The sequence below is a fragment of the Triturus cristatus genome, chromosome 3_1 (assembly GCF_964204655.1).
Source record: "Triturus cristatus chromosome 3_1, aTriCri1.1, whole genome shotgun sequence".
Lineage (NCBI taxonomy): Eukaryota > Metazoa > Chordata > Amphibia > Caudata > Salamandridae > Triturus > Triturus cristatus.
In genome coordinates this window covers 991937456-991959817 of record NC_140583.1, presented here as the reverse complement: position 1 = coordinate 991959817, position 22362 = coordinate 991937456, and positions in this window count along the sequence as shown.

Sequence of the window (22362 nt, the reverse complement as noted above, 5' to 3'; positions counted from 1 at the left end):
AACTTCCCATCCTTGGATGTATATTAGTGCCATTAGTTAAGCCACATGCACATGTGTAACCGTTTCTTCGCTGCCATTTCCCTGGTAGGAGTGTTTTCTATTTATATCTTTCTCCTTTTTTGACAAGGGAATCCCCATTCTAATAATCTCTCACTCGCTCCTTAGTCCAATTTCTCCCCCTTACTGCACCAACATTCTCCCAGTTTGTCTACCAATCCCAGTGCATCTCTGTCAAAGGTCACTCTATCACAGCATGACCACAGCGTTCCCTAGCCGATCATTGGGCGGTGCCCTTGTGACGCAATGTTCTGAGACTGCCTGAACACTTCTTAAACTCCTTTCTACAACTTTTTCATCATTTGCCTGCCTCAACTACACAAAAGATTCTGTAACAACAAGAATGCTACCTACTTTCGCTTACTCGAGAGCCCTAGACTTGTGAAGGTCACTATGCTCGGCGCGTCCAGTCCCCGTGCACTAGAGAGCAAATGACCACCAAGTTCTGTTAGTACATCCGTGCAGAAAAGGTATTAGGTCCCTAATATGGTATGACTGATAGTGTCTCACAGTACACCTCCATAGCAGGAAAATTCTACAGTTCAGTATTCTGACCTGTGGTACCTCTCTCACAAGTCAAAGAATATCATCAGAAACACAATAACTATTGCTCTGATAAATCTGACTATCAAAGCCAAATAATAATTAACCTCAAATCCCTTCCGCTGCCTTCCACCTCAATGCACCTATTACAATTCCCAACATACACTGTTCCACAACTAATTCATTGTCGCGCTTTGCATGCAATCCCTATTGATACTCACATGGTCGCTCTCCTCTAGTCACCTTGTCTTTGCTGGAAACAGGATTGGTTTGGGCCTTGGTCAATTTAGATGTCAGGGCAAACATCTGGATCATGAAGGTGCAGTACCTGGTTCTCTAGCCAATCAGTTCGAGTCGGCCCCTATCAGAACCATCACCTCTGCTACTAGATCTGTTGGTGTCCTCCCTGTACCAAGTGGCGTAACAAACCGTGAGGGGGCTCCCCGGCAAGAGATTTTGAAGGCTCCGCACACTCATATCAGTAGGGGCTTAGGGGGCTGCCTCCAGTATGGGTCAGCCTGGGCCCCCCGGCACCGGGGAGCTGCGGGTGGCCTTTGTTACGCTCCTGCCCGTACCCCAAATATCATACATGGAGCCCAACAGCAACTAGGACTGAGCACGGTGTAGTTTCAATAAGGACTTTGGTGCTCCCCGACTGGAGCTGTCAATCTGTTATCTCAGTAGCAGGTGAGACGCATTGAATAGCAGATAAGGGTAGTAGGCTCAAAGCTCTATATAAGTAAGTATAGCCAATTTACATAATATATCATTAAGGCAATTTAGCCGCAAAGCATATAAATCATAAGTACAGCAAACTGAGGAAAAATTTGAAGAAATCCGGCGTAGATTCGCGTTCAAAAAATGGTATAGGGGTTCTCTCTTCCCCTCAAAATCTACAATCTTTTATAAACCTTTAAACAAAGACATTCTACATGATAACAGGTTTCTCAGGCTATGCACCAATAGAAAACGGGCAACAAGAAACATTTTACAACAGGGTATTCTCATAGGAGCGTTGCACTGAAGGAATGTGCAGACATTCTCACAGTTTGTTTGGCAGTCCAATAGATATATTGTTTGCACAGAGCCAGGGACAGTGGAGGCGTCCTTAAAAAATAGCAAAAGAGGACCCAGAGAACGGTTTTCAGTTTGTTAGTGTGAGTTTTGCAAATCTGTACATGTAGCAGAGTAAACGACAACAAATGAGATGTGATCTAGATGATGTTAAAACAAGATGGAGTACACTGTAAACATAACTCGAGTTAGTATAAGCTAAAACTGCGATTCATTTAAGAAAAAGAAAATCAGCTCTCACAACAACAACGTCCACACGGTCTCCTCACGCGCTGAAACTACATGCACACTAGCAGTCATGCTAGAGAAGGGCACAAGACGTTGCATGTCTGCTCCCGAAGTCAACATACTTTTACTCCCTCAAACCTCCTTCCACTCATCAAGTGATGCAATACTGGGCACGCTAAGGGGACACAGCTTAACCCTTGTGGGCAGCCATATTCATAGTAATTACTGAATGAAGCGAGTTGTCGGCTTTCTGTATATTGCTTTCCTTCCTCTGTGACAACTGTTTTTTCCATCAATTTCTCTGGCTATGGTACACTCAAGCATCGATCTGGATCATTTAGGGATCTACCAAGTGCTATCCTGTTCACAAGGATTTATTTAATTGTGTTTTTTTTACCTTGTGACTTTAAAATGAGGGAATGGTAATATTAACCTTGAAGTCAAAAGTACAGTGCAGAAAATAACTTTATTATGTCCTTTCTCACTGAATATTTCGACTGTGTAATTCACGCTTTCAGTGGAATCGGTGGATTTCTGAGTGTAAAATATGCCCTTCTCAGACTTTCTTGTTGATTCAAGACTGATTTGCATATAGCTGGGTCTGAACTGGGGTGGTGAAGTGAGCTAAAGAACGATGATGGATTCAACCCAGATCTGTGATTGGGGGCGAATGTCTGAAAAGTTTCAGCGCTCCGTCCATCATCTCTTTGTGTTTGCTTTATTCTTGTTGACTCCACCTCAGCCCTCCCTTGGGACACCAAGAGATCCTCCTACTAAATGGCACAGGTGGAAGCATTCTTTTTGAAAAGATATAGATACTATTGATTATGAAGAACTTAAACAAGAAAACAAAAATAAAATACTTTTGCTTTCATTTGGACCACAAGATCTTAAAGTATACAACAGGATTTAAAAAAACCAAAAGAACAAGACCAGCTTCTGAAGGGATTTGTTCTGGATGAATATTACTCACTGTCTGTGTCCATCACAATAAATAGATTTAGAGGCAGAAATATGAAACATTTATACAATGAAGTGCAGCAAGGCAAGTTGCTGCACTGTGCTGCGTGAATGGGAGAGAGGTGAAAAGCGCCATATCTATCATGATAGGGCAATGTTCAGATCTCTCCCTGTGGTGGTGAACTAGAGGCTGCCTAGTGCCGATGCAGCAAGACAGCCTTGCACCATGGTGCAAGACAGCCTAGCACCATGGTGCAAGGGTACCTGCGTTATGGCTAGGATTGTTTTTATGCAGAAAGCAATACCTTCCTGCACAAAAAAATCTAAAGAGACATTTTCCTCTTTCTATGTGTCCTCTACGTATCTCTGCGGCAGTTGTACCAATTTCACACAATTCCAGTTTTACAAACCATAGTAAATCTGGAATTGCAGAAATCCATAGGTGGATGCACAGGAACGTCCATGTTCCACCCTTGGAATGCCCATCACTCAGAAATATAACTTAACGCAGTGCCAGCTGCTGCGTTGCGTTGCATTTCTTTACAAAGCCACGCACAGCTACGCAAATCAGGCCTTGAAAGACTTTGTAAATTCGAAATAAGTCTTTCCATAGCCCTGCATCGCCTTGCATGTCGCATGGGCGATGCGAAGGCTGAGTAAATCTAGGCCTTAATTTGTTTAGTAGAAAACACCGTAAATTGGAACCTGATGATGAATATTTTAATCACTAAAGAAACTTGTGATTACATGAAAGTTTGGGGCACGGCATAATGAATTAACTAGTCACGAGACAATAATGCATGTGAACAATGTATATGTTCTGGAAAGATTAAACCTCATGGTGATTTCCCGCCATATTGAGGGAGTGGTCGTGGTACACAAGCCGACCCTTTCTAATAAATACAGTAAAGCTGCATTATCAATTTCAGGTGGATCAAAAGAAGTCGCTTGTAGGGTTAAACAAATGAAGAATTCAAAAACTCTAAGTGCATCAGCCCCAGCCCAAAATGAACTTAAAGCAAGCAAACAAATCACAAAGAAAAAGGAAACAATAAAATTACGTTTAGCACTAAAAGATGCTGTAGATGTGGGAGTCATGATCATCTTGTGTCGAGCAAAATTTGCCAGGCATTAAATCAGAAGTGCTGGGAGGATCATAGTGTGGTATGGACTGGAAGGTAGTGAAGCTATCACTAGTGGTGTGTTGAAAGTACATTAGATTCACAGTAGTAATGGAATGGGTTTTAAAAAGGTTGGCCTATAACGAATTTGTTGGATACAAGTTTTTGTAGCTTCTGGGTAATGTGTGATGAACTCTCTGTTGTGGTGAACAGTTAATGCGAGGTAATGGAGTGGCTCCTCCCAAAGGGGTGAGAAATAGAATAATGGAATTGTGTCGTGAATGTTGCCGGGGCATTATCAGAAGCAAGAGAAATGTTAAGGGATCTTTTTGGTTGCCAGGAATGGATGTAGAAGTTGAGTGGTTTGTGAGTGAGTGTTTAGAATGGGTGAACGCAGACAAGTCATAAGTCACACTTAAATGCTAACTCCAAGCATGGGGTGGGAGGTGGCTGTTATGGTCCTTTATAGAATGGGTAGTGTATGAGGAAAGTAGAATGGATGATATTGTCTTGAGAGAAGGTTTACAAAGACCAGTAATTACTGCCAATGGTGTTAAATTTAAGGCAAGAGAAGCAGTGATGGTTTTCCAGACAGCATCATGGTATAAACTATGAGCTCACTTCTTTATATCGCCCAGAAAGAAATGGTGAGATGGAGAAATTCTCTTCTTAATATCGCCCAGAAAGAAATGGTGAGATGGAGAGATTCTCTTCTTTATATCACCCAGAAAGAAATGGTGAGGTGGAGAGATTCTCTTCTTTATAACACCCAGAAAGAAATGGTGAGGTGGAGAGATTCTCTTCTTTATATCACCCAGAAAGAAATGGTGAGATGGAGAGATTCTCTTATTTATGTCACCCAGAAAGAAATGGTGAGGTGGAGAGATTTAATCGTATAATTAAAGGGATTTTGCAAATGGTGAGGAGTAGGATACCAGGAGAAAATAGAAGAAAAGGTCTGGATGTATAATATCATACCTACAGTAACTGGGTACAGTTCATTTCACTAAGGACATCCTTTCACTAAGAACACTCAGGGTTGGCTGTCAGGTGTAAGGTTACGAGAGTGTCCCCCTACTGTGGTGAGGGACAACGTTAAAATATAATTGGGGATTTATAAAAAAAATGTCATTAATGTGTGAATCCAAAAAGGTCCAATTTGAATGTGGAGAAATGGTGTGTGTAAACAAGCATTGGCATAGCCAATAGGTCTCGCCTTTGGGACCTTAGTGTTTAGGCAAGCAGCACATAATTCCCCACAGGGCAAATTTCGCTAATGGAACTAGTGCTTATGTAAAGTGCTTTGATACCTTTATTTGCACTATATAAACATGCAAAACGATGCACTCTGTAGAGTGATTAAATAAAACATGTTTGGATGTGAGGGCGATTTGGCTGGTGATATTGGGTTATTGGGTGAGCAGAAAGAGGGAGTGAAAACGAAAGCACAAGAACTTTGTGGAATGCTTAAAGCAACAAACCTCACAGTCACTTTCCTGCGTAAGTAACTGCATGCCAAAGATAAGTAGGATGGCTTTGAAGAGAAACAAGCTTTGAGGTGCTTGAATCCACCCACCCTGCTGCTGCATGCTGACCAATGAGGAGCTGCTATAAAAGAGCAACAAATGCTTTTTAAAGATGCATCAATGTCCAGATGAGCCTCAAATGCTTTATCTGTAGATCACAATCCGTGTATCTTTTTACTGGCAATAAGGCATCAGGCTATAACATTTTGAGCATATGTTACAATAAACAGCTTTTCCAAAAAGTAAGTTGTCATTAAAATCTTTAAACACATACCAACTCTTCCCCAACAACAAAAAATCCTAAGCAGCACAGATAAATTAACTAAACAGAATGTAGCAAAATGTATTACATGCAAAATATAGAGTGTACAGCTAGTTTATTTTTCTGCAATCTAGGCTACCAAAACCACACTTATTTCAGATTAACATTAGTTATGATTTTAAAGACATATTAACCAGGGAACAGATAATGTGGCAGAAGCAGCCAAATCAGCAACTAAGACAAGCAACGCAATATTTGTATGATTTTTTGACTTGATGTATGCTGAAATAATAGCCAAACAGAAATGAAGTTGCTGGCTGTAGTGCACTCGAATAAACTGTATGCAGGTATATGTTTAAACATATTAATAAACTTTCCAAAGATGAGTTAACTACCTGTGACACAAAGGTAGTGTGTGCTACTTTGGTAACAGAATGCATCTTTTATCAAGACCGGTACGACATTAAATAGTGTTGGATTGGGCTTTGATTTATAGTCAACATCTCTAGTTGATGAAAAGAACAATGGCTCAAAAACACAGTAAACCATTACAACGATGTCGACAAAGCAAAAATATTGGGAATGTTAAGAGACAAAACAAAAGGGAATGAGGCAAATATAAGGCTGGTAGCAGTGTGAAAACAAAGGCATGGCACAGGCTGGAGCGGTGGTGGCTATCGGCTGTAAAACACCATGTGTTCATCTTTGCGGAAGCTCACAAAGGAATTTATCACTCTGGCTCTAATTAACAAAATCCAAGTAAATGGCTCTAATTACCAAAATCCAAGTAAATGTTAATGACCGGCACCAAGAACGCCGCTCTTACATTGTCCGTGCTTCAGTCTTCATGAGAGGGAGTAAACCATTTATTTACTTGTCGAGGGGAACAACAAACTTTAAAAGTGGAAAAGGGTGATCTAAATCCGATCTCCAAGGAACCATTGTTCCTTGTTGTGCAGGAAACGTTTGTGTATGTGTTGGTTAAGTAAAATTTTGTAACAAAACCGTGATTTAAAAATAAACATCAAACTGTGGCCCGTCTGTTCTTTGGTTTAAGCGATACCTAGGCTTCTTTGTCCCGGGAGCCGATATGCTGCTCTTTGCCACGCCTATCCCTCCTGTGGCTACCACATTTTTTGATCATGGCTCCTGGACCATTTGTGACCTTCCTCTGACCAGGAGAAACGCGAGAGGCTCATGAACACTGGCCACCAGCCACAGCTGTGCAAATGTTGTCAAAGTAAATAAATAGCTGGTGGACGAGTCCCGCACAGTAAAAGCAAAGGTGCGCTGCTGCCAAGCTTAAAGATCAGCAAAACACACAAGATGATGAACGGAATGTTGCACATTGGCAAAACATTCACCCCCAGTCGCAGATCTGGGTTTAATCCATCGTTATTTTGCTCACCACACCACCCCAGTTCAGACATGGCCATATGCAAATCAGTCTTGACCCTGTGCCTCATGGGAACAGTCCAGCCCGAACTGCCAAGCCATGTCTACCCTGGACCGGAATCAAGCATAAACCATGGATTTGAGCCCAGATCTTTGTGCTGGGGTAAATGTATGACATTGTTCTGCATTCTGTCCATCAACTGTTGTTTTTGCAAGCTTAAAGTTTAAGCACACAAATAGATCGCAGTGTGAGGAGCGAAAGGAATAGAGAACTAAACGCACAGCCCACACGCAAGTAGTGCTAAAACAAAAGTGCAGACGGACTCGCACAGCAAAAGAAAAGGTGCGCGGCTGCCAAGCTTAAAGATGAAGCACACACATAGATCGCGGTGTGAGGAGCGAAAGAAATAGAGAAATAAACGCACAGCCCACACGCTAGAAATGCACAACCCACACGTAAGTACTGCTAAAAAAAAATACAGATAGTAATTATGAAACCCACCGTCTCCCACCGCCAGTAAAAGATCCAGTCCCAGTGCGCGTGGCCTAAAGAGGACAGGGTGGCAACAAAGAGGGACTAAAGAGCCTCCGGTACAATCAATGAAGTATGTTCAGAATAATCACAGACGACAAACGACGCACGCCAATGAAAATTGCAGGCGGAGCTGAGACACGACTTCTGGAACCGTATTGATTCCAAGAAGCACTTGCATTGCGAGTGCAGCGCATGCGCGCTGCTAACGCCAGGCGAGACCTAAAAACGCAGGAATAATAAGGAAAGGCGGTAGAAGATTTTTCTCATCATTAGAAGTTAAGAAAGTTTTCTTAAATTCTCCCAAACTTAGTGATGCCATGTGCAGCATATGAGCAGAATTGCGTAGTGTAGAAATGTGAAGGAAAGGAAAGTGGAAGGCAGTATAAAGGAAAATTATAACTGGTTGAGTTATGATGAGACTAGTGAGGGTGAAGAGGGAAGAGGCAGGATGGATGACCATGTAGAGAATGTGGCAGGTGGCATAGTGAGTGAATACAGAGGAGATGTTTCACAAAAGTACAATTGGATGTAATATCATGCGACCATCTCTTGATTTTGTATCTTAAGTTTTCCTTTGCGTTTATAGGGCTATACATTTTATGAGAAGCATTTCTTTTGTGTTCAAGTATTTTTTTTTATAATCCAGTTCATGTCTCTTTTGTTGTTGAAAGTATAGCATTGTAGTTTATATTTGTCCTTTAATAGGGATGGGGTTTAAATTCCAAGTTGATGTCATTTTTGTAATGCGAGCACTCGCATATTCTCTTCAGTGTGGAATGTAAATGGGGATTTGAGTGCAAGCAGAGAAGGCTGACGAAGATGGAGAAATGCTAGCACTGCTCAGGATTTAATAAAACAACAAAGTAACCTTTCTGCGTGGAAATCCTTTGTTGAGACTGCAGTCCACTTAATTACTCACTGGCACTGCTATTTGCCTGTTGCCAGGACCAGAAAAGAAAACAAACATCTGTTAGTAGGAATTCTATATTCTTCATATGTCCCAGGTAGATATACAATCAATAAATGTTATCCTGATACCAGTGCTTAATTTGAGCCAGTGGTTTCCGGTGTTCGGCACCGGCACTTAATTGTCAATACTGGTGCTTGTGACAGTCTGCCACAAGGGGGCTCTGACTGGACAATTCAGAGATGACCACAACAACAGTTAATTATTAATTCAATATACATTAAAAATGACTTTTACTCCTGCTCTGCTCAAAAGTGATGATGAAGAGAGCAGGCCTGAATTGCCTTGATTTGTTTGGGCCTTAGGAATTTAAAGTTTTATCATAAGCATAAGCAAGCTTTACGTTCTGCACAGCACAGAACCACATTAAGTTCCAGTTTGAGAGACATGTTATACAATCCACATATCAGCCATGGTAACATATTAAGGGGCAGATTCATCAAACTTTCATGTAGCACAGCAAGCCACCTAGCTGCTCTGCATGCAAGGGAAAGGGCAGGAATTTGCCGTATTTAACTTCATACTGCACATTTCTGTCATTTTCTTTCGCTGGCGCCCTTTTGGGTGCCTAGTGCCAATGCAGGACCCTTGCACCTGATAAGGGTGCCTGCATTGTAGGCAGGATTGTTTTTGTGCAGGAAGGGGCACCTTCCTGCACATAAATAATCCTCAGAGATATTTTCCTCTATCTTAGTGTGCTGCAGAATGCAGGACACTTAGAAAGAGGAAACAATGAGGAGCTATAAAGATATTCCTCCTCACTGTGCCTCCCCTGGGGAGGTGCAGAATTTTGATGCATTCCCAGGTTTACCAGTGTTGGTAAATCTGGGAATGCACCAAAATCCATGTGTGGATGCAGAGGAACAAACATGGTGCACCCATGGAACGCCTCCCGGGGGTTGAGTACCGCAATGCATCGATTTCTGCTGTGTTGAGTTACTCTAAATTCATCAAGTCAAAAAGGGCCACCTAAGGTGACCTTGCACGGGTTGATAAATCTGATTTAGTAGTTGTGTGGCCCTGGCGCCCCCTTGTGTGGAGAAAGGGTGATGCAACTCATTGATTAATCTGCCCCTCTGGGTGTAGCACTTATAGACAGTGTGGAAGAAGAGTTAAAGTCAACAGGGAAAGAATGCCACAGGCAGTGCTCTCTGCTGCTGTCTAATTTCAAAGCATAACACAAGCGTGTGAGACACATTTCTCAATTCAAAGATTAACACTATGTCATAACGTAAGGCCAAATACTGCCAAGGGCTGTTACAGTATCACTTCACAGCCATTTTGGGTGCTGTGCTGAAGACCTCCAGGCCTCCAAACGAACATGCCGAAAACTGGAGAAGAAATGTCTCAGCGAACGAACACCGGACAGCCACGCAGCCCACAATAACACCACTCGCAGGCACCATCAACTCATGAGAACCTGCCAAGAGGGCCTCATTCAAAGACCGCCTAGATAACAACGCACACAACAGCAAAGATCTTTTCAACATCGTGAAAGAACTCTCTAACCCTAGCTCCAACACCAACGACATCCCGCCCTCGCAAGACCTCTGCGACTCGCTGGCCAACTTCTTCCACCGCAAGATCGGCCACATCCACAACAGCTTCAACGCCACGACCGCACCCACCTACCACCGCCACCACGACCACCACCCACACCAACTGCCTGCTCTCCTGGACCAGCATCAACGACGAGGACACCAGCGAGATCATGAACACCATCCACTCCGGATCACCGCTAGACCCATGCCCTCACCACGTCTTCAACAAGGCCTGCCCAGCCATCGCACCCCATCTCCGGAAAGTAATCAACATCTCCTTCGAGACAGCAACCTACCCGAAAAGCTGGAAGCACGCCGACATCAAAGCCTTACTCAAGAAACCCAAGGCAGACCCCAAGGACCTGAAGAACTTCCGAACCATCTCCCTGCTCCCGTTCCCGGCGAAGGTCACCGAGAAAATCGTCAACAAACAACTGACCCGCTACCTCAAGAAGAACAGCATCCTGGACCCATCCCAGTCCGGGTTGCACAGCAACCACAGCACCGAAACCGCCCTCATTGCCGCCACCGATGACATCAGGTCCCTCCTTGACAACGGAGAAACAGCGACCCTCATCCTCCTGGACCTGTCAGCTGCCTTTGACACGGTCTGCCACAACACACTACGCACATGCCTCCACACCGCCGGAATCCAAGAGAAGGCCCTGGACTGGACCACATCCTTCCTCTCCGGCAGAACCCAGAACATCCGCCTCCCCCCCTTCCGCTCCAGGGCCACCAAGATCATCTGCGGTGTACCCCAGGGCTTTTCCCTCAGCCCGACGCTGTTCAACATCTACATGGCAACCCACGCCCACATCACCCGACAGCACAACCTCAACATCATCTCCTACGCCGACGACACTCAACTGATCCTCTCTCTCACCAAAGACCCTCACACCACCAAAACCAACCTCCACGAAGGCATGAAGGCCGTCGCCGAATGGATGAGGAACAGCCGACTGAACTCGGACAAGACGGAGGTCTTCATCCTCGGAAACACCCCTTCGGCCTGGGACGACTCCTGGTGGCCGACCGCACTGGGAACCGCCCCAACACCCACCGACCACGCATGCAACCTGGGGGTCATCCTCGACTCCACCCTCTCCAGGACTAAACAGGTCAACGCCATCTCCTCATCCTGCTTCAACACCCTCTGAATGCTCCGCAGGATCCTTAAGTGGATCCCCACTGAAACTCGAAGAACAGTCACCCAGGCCCTCGTCACCAGCAGGCTGGACTACGGAAACACCCTCTACGCAGGAACGTCGGCCAAGCTCCTGTGTCGACTGCAACGCATCCAGAACGCCTCAGCATGTCTGATCCTCGACATCCCCCGCCTCAGCCACATCAAACCCCACCTGAGAGACCTGCACTGGCTCCCCGTCAACCAGAGGATAACCTTCAAGCTCCTCATCCACGCACACAAAGCTCTCCACAACACCGGCCCAGCATACCTCAACAGACGCCTCAGCTTCTACACCCCCACCTTTCAGCTCCGCTCCGCCGCCCTCGCCCTCGCCACAGTCCCCCACATCTGAAGAACAACCGCCGGCAGCAGATCCTTCTTCCACCTCGCCGCCAAGACCTGGAACACCCTTCCCACCAACCTACGGCAGACCCAAGACCTACTGGCCTTCAGAAGACTCCTCAAGACCTGGCTCTTCGATCAGTAGCAGCACTTCCTCCCTCCCCCCCAGCGCCTTGAGACCCTCACGGGTATGTAGTGCACTTTATATGTATCTTGATTGATTGATTGATTGTGTGAAACTCTGGGCCAAAGTGTTTATTTGTACTTACAAGTTACATAAAATGTTCAAATACCTAGGTAATACTAAACCCAATAAGGAGCTGTTCATGTTTCCAGGTGACCATTCAGGCCCTTCCAACAGACGCTAGTGCAGTCAAGGAAAATTCCTTACAAGCAATATTATACACAACATAATTTTTGAAAATAAGATTATACACATAAAGAAACATTCGTACCTTATATAGTCTGTTCCTTTTCATTTTTGACTTGACAATATTTTTGACACAATATTCTTGCAACTCGATATTTTTTAAATGATATTTGTGTCATTCACCGAAAGATCCTATAAGGTATCTAACTTTGCTTCAAGGTAGGCACACATGCTACATAAATGGTGCAGTCCTCACTTAGAGATTTCCAGGCTTTAACTGAAGAGTATCAAGAGGGAGTAGACTGTACCTCTATTCTTTCTATTAAAGAATATCATGTCAGATTTGTGCCGAAGCTTCTTCATTGGGCTCATCAATAGAGCAAGAAGGCATATCTAGATGAGGGCCTGGAGGACCCAGCATTCACAAAAAGCCCTGCAAAGCCATCTCCCATGCAACAGCTGGAATGCCTTGCTAAAGAAATCCATAGAGCATTGCAAATTGCTGGTGCTAATTCAGCCTCCCTGTAGAGGTAGAGGTAGGGGAATGGGGTTTGGGCATTCTTTTGGTACGCCATCCACTAGAGGGGGCTGGCTAGCTCTTTGGAGGCAAGGATTGTTGCTAGGTATGCTACATCTCTCCCTCTGCACCTATAGTTCAGAAATCATGACTATGAATAGACAATGGGAAGATCTCGTAACAACCTTGCAGACAACAGTGACGGACACCTGGGTACTTCAGACATTCAAATCCTTTTGCCTTACCTGGTTCCAGGAGTCTCCAGAAGGTTTCTTCTCAAAGAGGTAGTTGTTCCTCAATAATGTTTCTGGTGCAGAAACCTTATAGAGACTTTTGTTCTATCTTATATTTGAAAAGGGTAAATAATTTGGTACCAACGATCCAAGACGGTCAGAATGCAGAACATACTTACTTTCATTTTTCCCAGGCTTTTCTAGTCTTTCTGGGCCTGTTAGATGCCTTTTTGCACTTTTTGGCTCATCCAGATATTCAGAGATTCCAGTTTCGAGCACCGGCTTCCAGCCTAGCTCCGTTTGAACTGTATTTACTAAAATGTTGATGCCTCTGGTGGGAAAGTATTATTCTCAAGAGATATTAGTTTCCCCACACTTGGATGACTGATTAGTCTTTGCTTCTTCTTTTCCACAGGATGTGGAAGCTGGCGATCTCGTCTGCAAACCCCCCTATGTGTCATTGACCCTTACTCAACCCTCTAGGTGTCATTGACCCTTACTCAACCAAGACAAGTCCCATTTGCTGCCAGTACAGTCCTTAATGTTCATAGGAGCCCTTTTCAGGCCAGATTTGGGGCCTGCATTTCGTCCCCCAGAGACAGGTGAAGCTGTATACCCATCTAAAGTCAGTCCCTTTTCGGTGTAACAAACCTCCTGCTGGACAGTAAGGGGAGCATGGCGGCTTCCTTTTTGTCAGTTCAATGAGCTTGTCTTCACTTGTACCCTTTAGTGAATCATCTGTCTATTTCGGATGCCAAGTTGGAGAGCTATGAGTTGATGGTCCTGGAGTCCCTTGCAATTTTGCAGAAACTACAGTGGTGTTTAGGCCCAGTCCATTTATCTAGGGGCTCCTGCGTGCTCCTCCACCATCTCTGGTACTGACAACAGATGCCAGCAGCAAAGGGTGGAGAGCCAATCTAGGAGATCAAATGGTTCAGGGTCATGGGGCATAGGATGAATGGGGAACCACCTCCATCTGGAAGAGGTTCACAGCAGTTTAAAAGACACTTGTGTCATTTTTCCACCCGATATGGAATTAGGAGCTGCAGATCGAAACAGACAACCAGGTCCCTTGCCCTTACATAAATAAAATAAACACATTTGGGCAGTTCAAGGGTTTGGGAAGGGAATCTCTTGCCTGCATCAGCAATCTGCCTACCAAGGATTAAAAATGGATGTACAGACAGGTTCAGTCAGATTTTCCCGTCATCATTGTCTCTGTGTCTTTGCCCCAGTGTGTTTCTATCCATCTAAGAGTGGTTTGGGACACCATGGATCCATATCTTTGCCTCCCCAGTGCTGTATTCTGCCCGTTTTCTGCTTTTTCATTCAATCTCCAGAGGCATTCAGGTAGATGTGAGGACCATTCAGTTGCCCAGGGATTCTAGGTACGGTTTCGCCCCTTTTCCTCATGTGAACCATGTCTTTCCAAAGATCAGAGACGATTACGCAGAGAGTCTGCTCATTGCTTCCTCTTGGATTTGAAGACCTTTGTTTCCGCATCATCAACAATTTGAAAATCCCACTATATATATGGGGCAAGAGGAATAAAACAACTGCTGCCAGCTACTCAAATGACGATAGAAGCCTGGAAAGCGGCGGAACGCCAAATGAAATGGGACAGGAAATACACAAGAGAAACACCACTATGGGAAGGGACGTGACTGCCAGAAATAGCCAAATTGCAGGGTTGCAGATCCTGGGATATTATAGGAATCTCCAGACTCGGGAACATATTAGAGAAAGGTTCCCTGATCTCATTCAACTCACTACAACGCGACTATCAGCTGAACAACACTCAAAAATATAAATATCTCCAATTCCAGCATGCATGGAAGGCAGGGAAACTAGACACATCCGAAATCCCAGCATTCGCACCACTAAAGGGTAGACTACTGCAGGGCGAAATTCCAGAGAAATCCATCACCTGGACATACAAAACCCTTATCAATAGCATGCCAGATAACCTGAGAGCTCTTAGAGTGCGGTAGGAAGCAACTATAGGCGAGATGGGAGCGGCATTGATGCACCCAAGGGAGGTAGCCACTAAATAGAGGCTATGCCTAATACAAAGATCTTACATAGGGCCTATTTTGATAGGGTGCGCTTGCACAAAATAGGCAGGCCAGAGACACCAGAATGTATCCGTTGTAAGACAGAAAATGGAGCGTATATCCATACATTATGGGAATGCCACCCAATAAAACTATACTGGACCCAAATAATAAAGGAGATGGGGAGGGTAGTGGAGACACAAATACCATGGGATCCCAAATACGTCCTGTTAGGCATCCCCGCTTAAGTGGATCTCCCATGATATATAACTCTTGCTGTGCAATCTAGGGCTTATTGTAGCCAAGAGAGATATAGCCAAAAACTGGGGGGGCTCACTCACCCCCCCCCCCATGGAAGATTGGCGGAAACGTATGGATCTGTACATGGGGGCAGAAAAGGTGGTATATCAAGCAAGAGGGTGCCTAAAGAAGTTTATAAAGATCTGGGGTCCCTGGTTGAGCTACTATGGGTTAGAACTGGGGAGCGGGACAGTTGATTTTGGGCCAGACCTGGGATCACTAGAAGGACAAGATGCAAGCTCCTCTGTTCCCCGCGACACATGCCAGAAATCAGTTTGAATTTCCAAATCCTGGAATGTGTGACAGGCAAGTTGAAAACTAATCCTGTTGTTATTGCCGTCAGCCAGATGTAAATTCTGATACCCTATGTTTTCTCTTCATCAACAGCATGAAAATGGGTTTAAGTAATATTTTCAAGAAAAATGTATCAATAAAAACAGCAACAAAAAACAATTTGAAAATCAACTTCCTTGGAACTCTCCTGTTTGCCTGTCTTTGTTCAGGGCCTCTGACCTATCAGAAACATCCAATCAGTGATAGGTGCAATGATTAGACCTGTACAGAGCCCACTTAGTTCATTTAAGATTGCTAGGAGGCACTACAGTATTCCAAAGGGATTAGATTGGATGCTCTGGAGGACAGGGAGATGGAAGGTTACCCAGATACGCAAAGATTAGACCGTTGACGTGCTACTGAACATCACATTTCCAGGTTTGAGCAACACTTCCAGGGCAATAGTGGCAGTCAAAATAAAAGGCCACTTTCCTGTGCATTCTGTGGTTTGCATTTTTGCATGGGTATTCCGCTGCTGTCTCAGTTTGCACCTGATCGATCGTCATTCCTCCACGTTTGTTTTGTTTTCTTTTATCAGTTCCCTCGGTTTCCTTCCACCTTCCCTACGCCATACCTTGTTGTTGTGTTCCCTTTTGAGTGGGTTCCATTCCACTTCTGCTTATTACCATCCATTAGAGGGTTGCTAGTTTCCCACATTTCTGTGGACGCTGGAAATTCTCCTGGTTTTTTCAGCATTCATCAGCTGCTTGTCCCTTGTTGGAGACCAATAAGCAATATTTCAGTGGTTTGCTTTATGACTGTAAAGGTCACTAGAAACTTCAGTAATCCAATTCTCCTCTGCAGCAGGATGAAGATAGTGTAAAGGCCTGCCTTTCCTACACTGACATCTTACCTGATGTGAGAGACATCACAACTGAACCTGCACCGAATAAAGTTTATTCTTTCTCTCTCCACCTTAGCCTCGGTTTTACCTGGGTTTGTTTCTGCGATAGCAAGTTTCTTCTATCAGTTCAGAGAATCAGGGAGGGTGATGGACGCTAATTGAATTCATGGCTGACATTTTGGAAACCTGACACATCTCTTCAACAACTAACTCAGGGTGTCTGGCACGTTCCTCTGCAGACGTTGATCTTTTCATCTGTTGCAGGGATTCTGCTTATACACAGAACTATGCACAGGAAACCAGGACCTCAGTGAATTGTGGTGTACCAAAAACTCACCTCAGAACCCAGAACCCCTTATCCGCCCAGCATCAGTGTCCCATTCGTTATCCGAGTTTTATCTCGGCGGTCCCAATGTATAGACAACCCAGAACAAGCGACTTAGGGTATTCTCAGGAATGGTGGGAATCAGAAATACCTGTTCGTAATTATTCTCATATCAGTCCACAACAGAATAAACAGAGACACGGTAAAGTTTAAAGAGTTTATTTTATAAACCTCGTGTCCTAAGATGCAGTACTTTGGCTAACATAAGCAGACAAATGATTAAGATCAAAACCATCAGCATAGTTACAATGCCATAGAAAATGAAAGGAGTAATCATAATAAAATGACAGTGGATAACAGCCACCTTCCTTTCGCTAGTAAGCTACTATTATTATTATTAGACTAATAAAAGGTCTCTAGGCTTGAATGGGGAACCCCATACCGTAAAGATCAGCTTAGTGGAATCACATCACAGGATCAGCTAGACTCTGCTCCTGGGAAAGCTCTTCTTCCGAATGTGTCTAAAGCATGTTGCCTGCAATATTAAAAGCACTCGACTTTCAGGTATTTGCAGCTGCGTGCGTGTTATGGCTAAATAGTGGGCCGATCAACCTGAAACCAACAACATGCACCGTCTAGCGACCCAGACTGTTTCTTTACACAATGTTCAGACCAAGGTCGCTACTCACTGTTAGGCATGTGAACAACAGACAGTTCTCATGTGAAGCAAAGGCGAGCAAGCATTTCTCAATTAAGAACATGTAACTACAGTGTTGTGTGCAAAAGCAGCAAAAGCGGCAAGATGGCTTTCTAACATCTAACGCGGTTGTGCTAACTTAGCATTGTACGTATATATATAGCAGTCTTCACTTCACATCCAGATTTCTGAAAGACAGAGTACTCTCACGAAGTATGCAACACACTGGAAACATTTTGACTCTTGGTGTTTTTCTTGTAGTTTTCATCAGGCCATTTCTTATGATAGGTCTAAGAATATAGAACCATTATGAGATGGGTTTCTATTAGACCTCACTGTTTCTGCTGTGCTCAGCTAGTGCCCATCATCAGAGCTCCTAGGGGTTATAGTCTTGCCCCTTTTGATGTTTTGCCCTACCATCTTCTGAAACGCTTAACAGAGGCTCTCCCCACCTAGGGAGAGCCCTCGATATGCCGAGTAGCCAGGGGCCAGCGGGTCGGACGGGGAGTGGTCGTCCCGTCCTTCCAGCTACTGAGGGCGCTGATTGGTTGTCGTGCCCGCTGTCCCGGAAAAACTAAAGTACTTCAGGTGCGGCTGCTGTTGATCCCACCCTTATTTAAGTGCCCATGGACTGCTCAGTCTCGTGTGCTTACTTTGATGTGTTTAGTAGCTTTTTAGATCTCGCCTGAGCCAGCACATGCGCTGCTTGGCGAGACATTTAGTGTGTGGGTTTTCAAAGTGCAACCACACGCTTTTGGCAGGCATAGAGTGTGCGGTAACGCGCACAATGACGAACAGAGGCGCCATATGGCTTTCCTCTCTCATCATGGTGCGCGCACATCGCACACCACTCGCCAGCCTGCTTTTGCCGTTGCACGCATTCCTCGTGGCACCCTTTCCTTTCACTTGCTCTTCCAAGCGCCTCGTTCTACCCCTCCCCACCACAGTGCGAGTCCCTGCGATAACTTTTGCTTGATCGCGTTCACTTTCGCTTTTGCGGCCTGATTCCATTTCTTTTATAGTCCTCTGTTTAGCTCTATCACACGTGGTTTACGTTTCCGCTTACACTCACTTTTTAACTTGGACCGATTACCGAGTTCCGTGTTTCCCATAAGGATGTACCCGAAACGCATTCACTCTACTTGCAGGTATGCACCGTCCGTTGCACGCGTGTCTATGCTTTGAGCCTATCTTTTGTTGTTTCCAAGCACTTAGCTTTGAGAAAGTCACTTCGCTGACTTTCTTATCATTTTTTCAATCAGCCTTTCATATTCTGTCACAAGACTTGTCTGGTTCTACGTGCACTTAGTTTCTGAGTTTAACTTCCGTTCTTTCCGAGCACTTAGGTTTGAGCATGTCACTTCGCTGACTTTCTTACTGCCTCTTCAATCAGTTTTCCTCATTCTGTCACGATAGTCTGGTTCTGCTTGCACTTATTTCCTTACTGTGGTTTAACGCTTTTAATCTGATACCAACACCTCGTGCACTCCTTATAGTGACGCCGATCTATAGCATTAGAACACGGATCAACAGCACTGCTTTCATTTTTTTTCCTCTTCATTTATTAGGCTGAAAGGATGCAACAACGGAGCACTTCTGAACTTCACACAGGTTTCTCCAACACCGCTGTTCAGCGAGATATATCACGTTTAACTGCTGGCATGTTTCACATTTCTTGAATGCAGCATGACATGAACAGATGTTTCCACCATATCGGAAGTGTGTTGAGTTAGTTGATCACTATTAATTTTTTCATGTGGTGCTGCCATGATTGGTAGCCCAGCTTCCTTTTGCGCTTCATTTCACAGAGATTAACCGTGCCCCTGATGAAGGGCCAATCCTGCCCGAAATACATTGGATCTGATACATTGTGATACCAGGATGCATGTATTATGTTAATCCTTCATTAATTAAATTATCGAGATTGATTTTTGGTTTGGAATCTATTTAACGTGATAAATCCATTCATTTGGACATATTAAGCGGTGCAATATGGGGTTGTCTCCCTGGTGGGGAGACGCTTTTTCTTCATTTGTCTTCACGCGCCCGTGGACCAGTGGGCGATACCCTTTATGCACGCAGATCTTGGTTAACATTTAAAACAGAATACAAAGGCGTGCAAGTACCACTCTTCTCATTTCATAAATTATTTGTGCAACACTTCAAACGGGTAAAGCAGTAAATACACCACACAAAAAAGATTCCACACAGGATTAGAATGACTCACTCTCACTGACTGACTCACTCTCGCTGACTGACTCACTCTCGCTGACTGACTATCTTACTGACTCACTTTCACTCACTGACTAACTGACTCACTCTCTCACTCTCATTCACTCTCACTGACTGACTCACTCTCTCACTCTCACTGACTAACTCACTCGCACTGACTGACTCACTCAGTGACTGACTGACTCTCTCACTGACTGTCACTCTCTCACTGACTGACTGACTCTCTCACTGACTCTCACTGACTGACTGACTCTCTCACTGACTCTCACTCTCTCACTGACTGACTGACTCTCTCACTGACTCTCACTCTCACTGACTGACTGACTCTCTCACTGACTGCATTGGCATAGCCAATAGGTCTCGCCTTTGCACTGTCTCGCTTTTGGGACCTTATAAGTGTTTAGCCATGCAACAGCTGGTGTTGTTGCACTAAGGATATTGTGTTGCATAACCGAATACTTATAAGGTCCCAAAAGCGAGACCTATTGGCTATGACAATGCTTGTTAGAATGGGCATTTAGAAAGAGATCAGGACATCGTTGAGCACTTCATTACTTGGATGACTTCCTCTTCTTGGGAGCACCTGGCACAGATGACTGTGGGAGTGCTTTGCAGTGCTTCCAATCAATCAATCAATCAATCAATCAGAACATTTGTAAAGCGCACTTCTCACCTGTGACGGTCTCAAGGGGCTGGGGGGGATGGGTGCTGCTACTGCTCGAATAGCCAGGACTTCAGTAGCCTCCTGAAGGTTACTAGGTCCTGGGTCTGACTTAGGAGGATGAAGATGGTGTTCCAGGTTTTGGCGGCGAGGTGGGAGAACGATCTGCCGCTGGTGGTTGCTCTTCAGATGCGGGGGACGGTGGCAAGGGCGAGGTCGGCGGAGCAGAGCTGGCGGTTTGGGGTGTAGAAGGTGAGTCGTCTGTTGAGGTATGCGGGTCCGGTGTTGTGGAGTGCCTTGTGTGCATGCGTGAGGAGCTTGAAGGTGATCCTCTTGTTGACGGGAAGCCAGTGCAGGTCTCTCAAGTGGGGTGTGATGTGGCTCTGGCGAGGTATGTCGAGGATCAAGCGTGCAGAGGCGTTCTGTATGCGTTGTAGTCGTTTCAGGAGTTTGGCAGAGGCTCCTGCGTAGAGGGCGTTTCTGTAGTCCAGCCTGCTGCTGACAAGGACCTGGGTGACTGTTCTTCTTGTTTCAGTGGGGATCCACCTGTAGATCTTGCGGAGTTGAAGCAGGAGGACGAGACGGCGTTGACTTGCTTGGTCATGGAGAGTGTTGAGTTGAGGATGAACCCCAGGTTGCGTGCGTGGCCGGTGGGTGTCGGTGCTGCTCCCAGTGCAGTCGGCCACCAGGAGTCGTCTCAGGCCGAGGGGGTGGAGCCGAGGATGAGGACCTCCGTCTTGTCCGAGTTCAGCTTCAGACGGCTGTTCGTCATCGACTCGTCGACGGCTTTCATTCCTTCATAGAGGTTTGTTTTTGGCGTTGAGTGGGTCCTTGGTGAGGGAGAGGATCAGCTGGGTGTCGTCGGCATAAGAGATGATGTTGAGGTCATGCAGTCGGTGATGTGGGCGAGCGGTGCCATGTAGAAGTTGAATAATGTCGGGCTGAGGGATGATCCTTGGGGTATGCCGCAGATGATCGGTGGCTTCGGAACGGAAAGGGGGAGGCGGATGCTCTGGGTTCTGCTGCAGAGGAAGGAGGTGGTCCATTCCAGAGCATTGTCTCGGATCCCTGCGTTGTCGAGGCGTGTACGTAGAGTGCGGTGGCAGACAGTGTCGAAGGCGGCTGATAGGCCCAGGAGGATGAGGGCCACGGTTTCACCGTCCAGAAGGGCCTTGATGTAATCGGTGGCGGCGATGAGGGCAGTTTCTGTACTGTGGTTGCTGCGGAACCCGGACTGGGACGGGTCTAGGATGCTGTTCTCCTCAAGGTAGCTGGTCAGTTGTCTGTTGACGGTCTTCTCGATGACCTTCTCCGGGAACGGGAGCAGGGAGATGGGCCGGAAGTTCTTGATGTCCCTCAGATCCGCCTTGTGTTTTTTGAGTAAGACGTTGATCTCGGTGTGCTTCCAGCTCTCCGGGAAGGTTGCAGTCTCAAAGGAGATGTTGATTGCCTTGCGGAGATGGGGTGCGATGGTGGCACTGGCTTTGTTGAAGATGGGGTGTGGTCATGGGTCTGACGGAGAGCCGGAGTGGATGGTGTTCATGATTTTGATGGTATCGTCGTCGTTTATGTCGGTCCAGGTGAGCAGGGGATCGATGTGGGTGGTGTCCGTGTGGTCAGAGGTCTCGGTGGCTGTCGGGGCGGTCAGGTTGTTGAAGCTGTCGTGGATGTCTATGATCTTGCGATGGAAGAAGGTGGCAAGGGATTCGTACAGATCTTGCGATGCTGGGATGTCGTTGGTGTTGGAGCTGGGGTTGGAGAGTTCCTTCACGATGTTGAAGAGCTCTTTGCTGTTGTGCACATTGTTGTCTAGACGGTCCTTGAAGGAGGCCCTTTTGGCGGATCTGATGAGGTGATGGTGTCTACGGATGGCGTTCTTGTAGGCTGCGTAGCTGTCGGGCGTCTGTTCGCGGTGCCATTTCTTCACTAGTTTTCGATAGGTTTGCTTGGAGGCCTGGAGGTCCGCGGTTTACCAGCTGACTTTCTCGTTGGTGCGACTGTTGGAGGGTTTCTTGACCGGGCGAGAGTGTTGGCGCAGTCATCGATCCACTGTCTG